This window comes from Macaca fascicularis, chromosome 2 (assembly GCF_037993035.2).
Source record: "Macaca fascicularis isolate 582-1 chromosome 2, T2T-MFA8v1.1".
Lineage (NCBI taxonomy): Eukaryota > Metazoa > Chordata > Mammalia > Primates > Cercopithecidae > Macaca > Macaca fascicularis.
The window spans coordinates 98350810-98362899 of record NC_088376.1 but is presented as its reverse complement, the minus strand read 5'-3'; the positions used below and the strand labels follow the sequence as shown (position 1 = coordinate 98362899).

The 12090-nt window shown below is 44.3% G+C and overlaps 1 long non-coding RNA gene across 4 annotated transcripts in view; it reads right to left on the bottom strand.

Moving 5' to 3' along the window:
- The window catches only part of LOC135969688 (uncharacterized), a 93512-nt gene that overhangs the window by 45707 nt on the left and 35715 nt on the right, over positions 1 to 12090 (bottom strand). For all 4 annotated transcript variants that reach the window (XR_012430969.1, XR_010585066.2, XR_010585065.2 and 1 more), the window contains one exon: positions 10735 to 10809. This is a non-coding gene — a long non-coding RNA (uncharacterized lncRNA). The remainder of the gene's footprint in view (positions 1 to 10734; positions 10810 to 12090) is intronic.

Below are 12090 nucleotides of genomic sequence, written 5' to 3'. Positions count from 1 at the left end.
AAGCTCACTTGGAGATTAAAGTCAGGCTTAAGGAGAAACTATCCACACAGGCAGAGAAGATATACATGTTGGTACCTGGGTGCAATGTGAGGTGTGTCTCAAGAACCTGAAATAAGGCAAATAAGAGGGTCCTCCGAGTGGTCACCCTAAAACCAGCTCATGATAGATGATCTCAGGAGTGGCAGGAAAATCCACCCCAAAGAGACAGCCCAGGTCTGGCAGATTTGACCAGAACCTAATTGGGTGTATGAGTTCTCTGCTCTCCAAGCTTCTGTCCTTGTCCCATTTTCTCAAATCTTGAAATATCTGCCTTCCCCCTATACCATTAATGGCTTAACATTTCTCATTAAATGGATGCCCCCCTACACATATACTTTTTAATTTTTTAAAAAATATTGAAAAGGAAGCTCTTGCACAAAAGGGAAAATATGTGTATGAAAATTAAGAAAGATCCTGGACCCAGAAAGAAAGTGATGCCCCCAAGAGTGAGAGGGCAGGGGTCCAAAAGACCAGAAGTTTGGAGGGCCTGCAGCAGGTGGAGAGAACAGGTGAGGGGCAGAGGGCAGCCTGGAGAGAAAGAAGAACTCTCACTGGGAGGGAAAGCCAGCTGGGAGGGTGCAGAGGAAGACAAAGAGGGGTCCTAAAGGCCCGTCTGGGGAGAGAACCCTGGGCACTGAGAGAGTGTGGGCTGCAAGTACGGGGAGCCAGGAGAGAGCTGCAGGACAGCCAAGGCCAGAAAAAGCACAGGCTGAGCACTGAGGAGGGGCCAGAGCAGGGCAGTGTGGGCAGGTGAAGAGAGTTGGGGAGCAGGTGCAGGACGTGTGCTCCCACAACACTGGGCTGTAGGGGTTGTCTTCCTGTGTCTGGCCCGGAGCGAGGTAGTACTGCCAGCAGCCAGGAAGAAAGATGATATGCTGGGGTCTGCATTTCATCCTCAGGGACATATGACATTAACATATCCCAAGAAACATCTGTGTCATCAAAAGGAGGGCTGCTCAGAGTAGACAAAAGAGGGTAAGAGGAGCAGAGGAAGCAAATGTCAGACCTGCCCACTCCCAGTGCCATCAATGGGGGACAGGGAGAAGGACCTGCAGTGTTTGGTCCTAGAATGTCCATGAGGACAGGAGCTGTTCTATTTCCCACCATCTGTCGTGTGCCAGCGCAGTACCTAGCACACAGCAGGAGCTCAAAAGACACTTGTTGAATGAATGAGTGCCTCAGTGGGTGGGCAAAAGGTGGCCGTTACCCGTATGGTGAAGATGGTAGAGTCAGACTTAGCCCAATGTCATTAACCTTTGGGTTCTGACAAGCACCTGCTCAGCTACCAAGCTTACAAGACCCTTTCAATCCACCTGACTAAGGGAGAGAAGCCTGCATTGGGCAGAACACAGATTTCTCTCTGTAGGGAACACAGCGCCTTGGAAAGTGCACATCTTTCCAGCTTGAAATATCGATCTTGGAGACTAATTCATTCTCAGCATTTTGGCAAAACTAGGCTTCTGAGTCTGCCAAATTGATACTAGGCTCTGTACCATGAACATTATGAAAATAATGGTAATAAAACTGCTGAAATTGAGAGTTTATTCTATGCCAGTCATTGTATTACAGACTTAACATATACTCTCTGACTTAATCCTGACCACCATGTGTGGTGATCCCATCAGAGGGGTGAAGTTCCTGCCTAAGTTCACACACTGTTAAGTGCCAGCATTTGAATGCTGGCCGTGGGACACACCCGGACCTTCAAACATCTGTCATGTTTCTCCTCACTGTCTGTAGTGAATTTCACCTGGGGACACCCCCTCCGGAGTGTGTGCCTCCCCCACTAAAATATTTTGCAAGGTAGTGAAGAGGCGGTGGACTGGGAGACAGGAACCTGGATTTGACCTTTCTGTCTAAAATTGGTTGACTGTGTAGCTTTACTGGTTGTGTAGCTTTGAGCCACAAGTCAGTCAGCTTCTTGAGCCTCAGTTTATTTAGCTGTAAAATAGAGGTGGCAACATTTGCTCAATGAATGAATGAATCCTCTACCTCACCCCTTTTGCAGTTGTTAAAGAAATCAAATAGTGTAGATGGCAACACTTTACATAATACAAAGCATTGCTGGTATTTAAGGGATTATAATTTTACAGCCTCAAGTTGCTGTTGTGATTGCTTTGGTTTTAAAGGAACAGCATTGTCTCTTTTTCCTTCTGCTTTGAGCCCCGACTTGGGATTTGTCTTTCAAAGGAGTCCCTAAGGTAGTGGCTCTGTCTCAACTCCAGGAAGAGTCTGAGTCAGGCTACCCCAAGGAGGTGAGGACCGCAGGCCAGAGGCGGGGAGGCAAAGAGGAAGGGGACATTCATTCTCCTTGAGAGGCAAGGGTGGAAAAATGGAAAACCCTCCCGGAAGGGAATTCTCTAGGTATTTCTAAGTAGTTGGCTGCCCCTGGGGTGGGGGCTATCTCCCTCACCTGGCTTTATCTCTAGGTAAACCCTACTTCGTCATGTTGGAGCTCTTTCTGTGGATGATAATGAGACATCTTGACTCTGACCCACCCACCGGGGTTACCGGTTGAGTAAGACAGCCTGAGATGCTGCCTCCCAAACACAAATTATCCTCAGGTTTCCTGAAATGCCAGCCTCGGGGCTGGACCTCAGAGCCTGGCATCCTCCCTCAAGCTGAAGGCCAATTTGCCCTTCAGTGACCTGGATGCCTGTCCAGCCTCTGGTCACCCCCATATGTGTCCACTGGGCCACGGGAGCTCATGCCATTCCCTGAAAAGCCCCAGGCCTTGGCCTTTCTCTTCAGGGAGGCAACCTTCACCCGGGACAGGGCCATCACCCCCTCGTCTTTTGGGCGGAAACTTCAGGCTTCTTAGAAGCTTAACTTCAGCTCTTGACCTCTCTAGCTGTTTTCTTTTTCCACTTAAAGGGCAAAAAATCTATTGCCAGGCTATTTTAGGTGAACTCACTGAAAAAAATGAAAAGGCGAGGGGGAGAAGAAGATCAACTTTGGGACGTCATAGCTATTTTTAGCTAGATCTCCTCTCCCTCCAGGACTCAGGCTCTATTTGGGAACCTTGTGTCTTGGTGGGCAGCCAACCTTGTGTTTTTTCCAGAGAGTAATCCCCTGGCGTATGGCAATGGCTCCTGGTCCTCCTCACTGTTTTTATGGAGAGCAGTTAGTGACAGCCTGCCGTCAGTTCTGGCTTCCTGCTCGCAGGCCTCCGGCAACTCAGTATCTTTCATACTTTGCAAAGCACTTTGCAGTCTGGTCTACTGTCCTGGGACTGCACTGTGGTATTAGGTGGTGGGGACTTTGGGAGGTGATGAAGTCCTTAGGGTTGAATGGGATCGTGCCCTTATAAAAGGGACCCCACACACTCAACCCAGTTCAGGCCTCCCTCAGTTCTGCATCAGATGAGACTCTGCCCTTGACCTGGGTGGCAGAGGGTACTTGTATTTAACCTTTTCCAGCGGTGGCTAGGACCCCCTCCTTTACTACAGGCTTCAGACACATCAGAAAGAGCAACTTTTAGTAAATTAATGAGTTTGTATCCAGGTCACATGTTGTTAGGAAGCATCATTCATTGTTTGCTATCCTAAGAATCCTAGTTAACCTCAGAACTAAAATCATGTGAAATATTGCCTGATCCGGGATCCTTGGTCCTACATACAAACCCAGAAAGTCATGCACATGTTTTCATTCAACCGGAAGAAGCAACTTTGGTTTTGAGATGTGTCACCATGAAAACTGGGGGAAAAAACAAAGATAAATCAATGGAATTGAAATCCAGGCCAAGAACTAGACTGAGGAGAGCTGAGTTCAGGTCAGGGAGGCCCAGCACTTGCAGGGGAGAGATTCAGTGTTGGGGAGTAGTCAGGGATGACGCAGGGTCCGGACAAAATAGACCATGGACAGACCTGATATCTGCTGGTCCCACTTACTCCCAGAAAGAGCCATCAAGAATGATGAAGTGATGCTTCCCAATATTTAGTTTAGAAGCCGACGGAGTTAGATGATATTTCTGAGAATCAAATTTTGCTCATCAATTTGAGGGGCAGCAGATAGAGTACTCAGAAATGCTGAATATTTGGCTAAAGAGGGCAATATTTCTTGGGATACATGGGCAGCTTTTCTTTTCTAAATGGAAGTAGGCTGGGCCTGCTGGCTTATGCCTGTAATCCCAGCACTTTGGGAGGCTGAGCCAGGATGATCACTTGAGGCCAGGAGCTCAAGACCAGCCTAGGCAACATAGCAAGACTCACCCTGTATCTAAACAAGACAAAATAAATAAAACAAAAAAGCCAGATATGGTGGCGTGCACTCGTAGTCCCAGCTACCCAGGAGGCTGAGGCAGGAGGATTGCTTGAGCCCAGGAGTTTGAGGCTGCAGTGAGCTATAATTACACCACTGCACCAGCCTGGGTGACAGAGCAAGACCCTGTTTCAAAAACCAAATAAATAAAATGGAAATGGCTTTTTGCTCTGAGTATAAAAATAATTTACGTGCATTGTGAAGAGAGTGAAAAGCATCCCAAACCTCACCACCCAAAAATAATCACAGTTACTGTTGTGGGGAGTAACATCGAGACATGAGCTTAGATACACACGTCTACAACTGTCCCTAAATGGGTTCACAGAATTCTTCGGGGATGGCTGTGCTTTTATTGTGGGAAAACTACTATCTGCTTTGACTAAATAAGACAGATAGAGGGTCCTAGATTGCTAGCGAGGGGCAGGGGGACAAATGTGTTTTCCCTGACACCATCTACCACGGTGCAGTCATGGTGGGGAAAGTGGCCTGATTATCTAGAAGGAGCTGCTTTCTTTTGGAAACACACTGATCCCAATCCAGGCCTCCCTCAGTTCTGCATCAGATGAGACCCTGATCTTGAACTGGGTGGCAGGATGTACTTGTATTTAACCTTTTCCAGTGACGACTAGGACCCCTCCCTTACTCAGATGCTACAAGATGGATGCCACCCCATAACTGGGCGGGAGGGGACCAGCAGCTTCAAAGCTAATGCACCCGGGAACCGCAGTGGCCATGATTTAAAGGCTCTGCTTTACCGCTTACTCTACTGCCCCTAGCAATGGAGTGGGAAAGGGCTGTAGGCAAAACTGTGCCCTCTCAAGGACCTGGTGTTTATTTCTCTGAGCCATCCTGTGACCTTGGGTCATCCAATAATGGTAATAGTTAACATTTGTTAACTACTTACTTTACTTTTACATGATCTCATTTACTGCTCACAACAATCCTGTGAGGTTGTATTATCCTCATTTCACAGCTAAGAAACTAAGGCCCAGAAAGGTTAAATGCCTTACCCAAAGTCACACAGCTGGGGGAGATGTAACCAAGTCCACATCCACATGACTCCAGAGCCCAAGTCTCTAATCACTGTGTTATTCTACCTGCCTCAGCAGTGACAGACAGTATGGTTTGTGATGGTTAATTTTCTGTGTCAATTTAAGGAGGGTGTGGGATGCCCAGATTAAACATTGCTTCTGGTGTGTTTCTATAAGGGTGTTTCTGGATGAGATTATCAATTGGATCAGAAGTCCAAGACGAAGATACCAGCAGATCTGGTGTCTGGTAAGGGCCACTTCTTGGTTCAAAGATGGAGCCTTCTCCCTATGTCCTCACATGGTGAAAGGGCGGGGATGTTTCTGGGGTCCCTTTTATAAGGGTGTGATCCCATTCAACCCTAAGGACTTCATCACCTCCCAAAGGCCCCACCACCTAATACCATCACATGGGTGACTAAGTTCAAATATATGCAATGTGGAGGGACGCAAGCCTTCAAACTATAAAAAATTATTGACAAATAGTTACATAAAAGGAGGAAATAAAAACATGCTCAAATTTAGTCAAGCTGAGTGAAATGCAAACTAAAACTACCGTGAGATACCATTTTTCATATAATCAGTTTGGTACTACTGTAGGCAAGGCTGCAGAGAAAAAGTAACTCTCACGCATTGATGATAGAAATGGAAGTTGGTATGACCACCACGAAGGGCAATTTGGCACTATCTACCAAGATAAAATGTTGAATCCAGCAATTCCATATCTACAAATATACCTTATGGACATATTTACACAAATGTCAAAGAACACATTTGCACAAATGTAAAATAACACATGCACAAGGTTTATGGCAGTGGTGTTTATAATTTTTAAGTATACGGAAGTAACCCAAACTTCCATCAATAGAGGACTAGCTAAATAAATTGTGATTTACAGAGAATGGTTAGTCTCTATGTTTTAACCTGGAAAAGTACTCAAGATATATTAGGTGAAAACAATAAGGTCAGAACTGTAAGTATACTCTAAAACCCTTTGTGTAAAAATGGGGCAGGAGAGATAGAATATATGTTTACATGTTTGCACATATTCTAAGGAAATTCTGGAAGACTATAAAAGAAATTGATGACAATGGTTACCTGAGGCAGGGATGAGATTGTGTGAATGAGGACTAGGGGTGGGAGGGAGACTTTTTGCTATATTAAATACATTAAATTTATAAACCATGTGCCCACATCACATACTCAAAAATAAAATTAAAAAAGAAACAAATAAAGAAATCAGGCTGGGCGTGGTGGCTCACACCTGTAATCCCAGCATTTTGGGAGGCCAAGGCAGGTGGATCACCTAAGGTCAGGAGTTGGAGACAAGCCTGGCCAACATGGCAAATCTCTGTCTCTACTAAAAATACAAAAATTAGCCGGGTGTGGTGGCGCATGCCTATAATCCCAGCTACTTGGGAGGCTGAGGCAGGAGACAGGAGAACTGCTTGAGCCAAGGAGCAGAAGTTGCAGTGAGCCGAGATCGCACCACTGCACTCCAGCCTGGACGATAAGAGTGAAACTCCATCTCAAAAAAAAAAGAGTCAAAAAGAACAGAAGGCCCAGTCCAGCTTTATTCTCGCAACCCAGTCATCACTGCCTGGCTCTGGTGGCAACCTAGTGAACACAATGCTGACCTTTACCAACAGTAGATGCTGAACCATGCCATACATAACTAACAGAGTTTGTGGAAAATAATAACATAATTAAAAATTTGGAGAACCTGAGGCAAGTTTTTGCAAGGGAAAATCATAAACTCATTAATTTTCACAAGTGATTAGAGTGTTAATTAAATATCCTGTTAATGAAATAAAGTTTATTTTTTGAAAGAAAATTGCCAAGACAGAATAAGAAATAGTGTTAACCCACCATTCTTCTCAGCGAACATACTTTCTGTGAGACTTTTTTTTTAAACTTCTTGGTATTCTTCTACATTCTGATGAGCTCCAGGTAAGTCTCCAGCCTTTTCTCCATATTTCAGACTCATAACAGTCTACTGGACATCTCTCCCCATATATCTCTCAGGCCCCTCAAACTCAACCTGTCTAAAGTCAAACTCAGTACACATCTCCAAAGCCTGCTCTCCATTACTTTAGGTGGCACTGCCATCTACCCAGTTCCCTACTTAAGAAACCTGGAGGGCATGCCAATTATTCTTCTTTCTTCCCTCTCCCTATCAACCACAAAATCCCCAAAATCTTACCACCTTAGTATTCCTTTAAGTATTGATATATTCCCTTCTTTTTTTATCCTATTATGACCACCATCACCTCAATCCGTTTCCACCTCTCTCTAGTGCTGTTATAAGGGCCTTGTAAGTGGTCTTCTTGTCCCCAGCTTATCAAACCCATCCCTCCAATTCATCCCAAATGACCCTTAAAAAAAATAAGTCTAATTTTGCCACCTCTCAATTGCAACCTTATAGCATCTCCTCATTGTGCATAGGCCGAGGTCCAAGTTCCTTAGCGTGGACTCTAGGTGAGAGTGACTGTGCATACCAGCGTCTCCAGGACAGTTCCAGTTTATCCCTGTTGTCTTGAGGTCCCACTAACTAGCATCCTCTCTCACGTCAAAGTATCCTGATTTGGACAGCAAATTATTTGGTCTCCCTAGCCCTAGGGTCTTCCACAATTTGACCCTTGCCTGCCTCTCCAGCTTCATCTCCTAACACTGGGTGTTCCAGAATGCCAAACTGTGAATCACCCACTTCCATATATGCCATGGTTTCTAATTGTTTCACTTTTCCTCTGATTGTCTCCTCTGCCTGGAATGTGAGAGGACCTTCCGCTGCCTTCACACTCTGCCTTGTTCACTTACACTTCATCTTGCCCTTTAAGACTCAGCTCAGCATCACTCCTTCAGAGAGCCTTCCAGGCTGTTCTTTGGGTAGTTTCCTATCTCTATATTTCTGTTATGTCTTTAGCAAACTTGATATGTTTGACTGTGTCCCCACCCAAATCTCATCTTGAATCTATAGCTCCCATAATTCCCACGTGTCATGGGAGAGACTGGGTGGGAGATAATTGAATCATGGGGCCAGGCCTTTCCTGTGCTGTTCTCGTGATAGTGAATAAGTCCCATGAGGTCTGATGGTTTTATAAATGGGAGTTCCCCTGCACACGCACTCTTGCCTGCTGCCATGTGAGACGTGCCTTTGCTTCTCCTTTGCTTTCCACCATGATTATGAGGTCTCCTGAGCCATGTGGAACTTGAATCCATTAAACCTCTTTCCTTTATAAATTATCTAGTCTCAGGTATGTCTTTATTAGCAGTGTGAGAACAGACTAATACAAAACTCTACTCTCGAATTTAGTACATTACACTGTAATTATTGATCTGTGGATCTGCCTCCCGTCACTAGATTATAGATTTCTTGAAGGCAAGAACTTTGTCTCATATATCTTTACACCCTCAAAACTTGAAATTCTAGATTTCAAGTTCTAGATTCCTGGCACAGCAGGTCACAAGAGTGAAAGCACAGTAACAGAAACAAACTGAGTGCATTTGAGGAGCAGAAAGAAGGTCTGTGTGGCTGGAGCATAGTGAAGGGGAGAGTAGAGTCCAGGACGAGGTCACAGTGGGAGGCAGCAGCCAGACCATGTCACGGCCTTAGAGCTCGGCGAGATGCCCTGACTACCCAGACCAAGCGGTGTACTAGAGAGGGGGGAATGTGGGATTTGAAGTCTGCTGTACTTGAGTTAGACAATTTCGTTTTTTACCAGCTCAGTTACCATAGATAACTTTTAAAACTGTCTCCAAGCTTCAGTTTCCTTGTCTATAAAGTGAATATAATAAAATTTACATGACTAAATTGCAATGAGTAGTAAAAGAGATGAAATATATTAACCATCTAGCATAGTGCCTGGCAGATCTAAGCTGTTCATTAAATAAGAGTTATTATGACCATTTCTCGGCAGAAATGGACAGAAGGGAGCCCAATTCCAGAAGCTCTGAGTCATACCCTCAGAAATTAGTGAGCTCCCTATGTCCTGAAAAGGGCTGAGAGGTTGCAGTAGACAGGAGACTCTAAGGTTAATAAAGTGTTTCAAGTCTGCAAAGTTCTGCAAAAGCAATTCTACATTGCAAAAGCCAGCATGCTTCAGGCACAGGCCACCGCATTCCCTGCCTGATCAGAAATGTGTCCTTCTATTCTTCAATAATAAACTGACTATTCAAGCATAATTCTGATTTTTATCATACGAATCAATAAGACAACAGGGTTTATTTGAAGAATTTCACCCTATGGTCACTTTTGCAGGCACACATCCTTTCTCACTCATGAGATCCTCTTGAGCAAACCTTCACTGGTGCTCACTTTCCCCCCCTCTGGGGAGACACCTTGTCACCCACAAGTTACCTCTGAAAGCAGGATTTTTTTATGTCAGATATTACTTAACTTCCAACAGTCCCCATTACACAGCTTTTATTCAGTCAGGTAGGAATGATGCCAACACCTGTAATACTGGTGCAGCAAAGAACCAGTCAGAGGAAACAATGACCATAGCACTGGGCAGGACCCTGCAACCCCAATGCCCAAGTGATAGCCCTTTAGTTGCTGGATTGTAAAGAGGTACTGGGGGACTGGCCAGGAAGGCTGGGGTGCTGAGGAAGCACCTGGGTGGCAATTTACCAACCAGACAACATTTTAGCAGTCAGTTCAACCTCAGTGTGTATCTGCTGCACACCAGGTGGGAACAGATGAGTTTGTTCATCTGCAGGAATATTCTATTGAGCAGTTATCATTGCGTCATTTCCCACACGCCCATGCCCTTTTCATCCAGAGTAAGCAAAATGAGCCTCTAAAGCAATATGGTGTGGTTGAAAGGTGTCCAGATGGAGAGAAAAGACCTCTGGTCCTGGTCTGGGTTTTGCTTCTTACCATCTGTGTGACAGTGGGCAAGTTAACTTCCTCATCCGTAAAATAAGATAGTCATGCTCACTTAGTAGAAATGGCATGAAAAAATAAAATATGAGAATGCATATAAAGTGCCAACACGGGGCCCAGCACCTAAGTGGTCAAGACATTACAGCTTTTATCCCTATTCTCTCTAGCAACCTGAAAGCAGTTTTTCTTGGGTGCCATCAGCCCTTCAAAGGGAAGTGGAGTCATGGAAGCTGCCCTCTGAGTTGTGTTTTGGAGGATTTAGTGCCTAAAGTCAACTGCTGGGTGGATGATCTCAGAGAGGGACGATGAAGGAGGACAGCTACCAGCAACCTTCTTCACCCCACCCTCCCAGCCCCCAGGGGAGGCATCCACAAATTCCAGCTTCCGCAATCCATTTTGAAGAGGGATTGTAGGGCACCAAGCAGGGATTTAAGAAGTGGGAGAGCAATGCTTGATGACTCACTGCCCAAAGACAATGAGGCATCTGGGGGACAGCAGAGGGTTGGAGGGATTGATGCTTACCTTGTTCCATCTTGGTTTTCCTTGCCTCCTGATCACCACTGTGTTTGGGCAATTTAATGGATTTGCCATGGGAACCTGCATGGTAGAAAGAACAGAATAAAGCAGTCTGAAGACTTGGGTTTGCGACTAGCCAAGACAATCTTAAGCAAAAAGAACAAAACTGGAGGCATCATGCTACCTGACATGAAACTATACTACAGGGCTACAGTAAGCAAAACATCATGGAACTTGTATAAAAGCAGACACATAGACCAATGGAACAGAATAGAGAACACAGAAATAAGGTCACACACTTACAACTATCTGATCTTCGACAGATCTAACAAAAACAAGCAATGAAGAAAGGATTTTCTATTCAAGAAATGGTGCTGGGATAACTGGCTAGCCATATGCAGAAGATTGAAACTGGACCCCTTCCTTACACCATACACAAAAAATTAACTCAGGATAGATTAAAGACTTAAATGTAAAAACAAAAACCATAAAAATTCTGGAAGACAACCTAGGCAACACCATTCCGGACATGGGAACTCGCAAAGATTTCATAACAAAGACACCAAAAGCAATTGCAGCGAAAGCAAAAATTGACAAATGGGATCTAATTAAACTGAAGAGCTTCTGCACAGCAAAGGAAACTATCAATAGAGTGAACAGAATGGGCGAAAACTTTTGCAAACTACGCATCTGACAAAGGTCTAATATCTAGCATCTATAAGGAACTTAAACAAATTTACAAGAGAAAAACCAAACAACACCATTAAAAAGTGGGCAAAGAACATGAACAGATACTTCTCAAAAGAAGACATACATGTGGCCAACAATCACATGAAAAAAGTTCAACATCACTGATCGTTAGAAAAATACAAATCAAAACCATAATAATATACCAACTCACAACAGTCAGAAAGGCTATTATTAAAAAGTCAAATAATAACAGATGCTGGCAAGGTTGCAAAGAAAAAAGAATGCTTATACACTATTGGTGGGGATGTAAATTATTTCAACCATTGAGGAAGATAATGTGGTGACTCCTCAAAGACCTAAAAACAGAAACACCATTCAACCCAGCAATTCCATTACTGGGTATATAACCAAAGGAATAGAAATCATTCTATTATAAAGGCACATGCATTTATTGCAGCACTATTGACAATAGCAAAGACATGGAATCAACCTAAATGCCCATTAATGGTAGACTGGATAAAGAAAATGTGATACATATACACCATGGAATATTATGCAGCCATAAAAAAAGAACAAGATCATGTCATTTGCAAGAACATGGATGGAGCTGGAGGCCATTATCCTTCACAAACAAACTCAGGAACAGAAAAACAAATATTGTATGTTCTCACT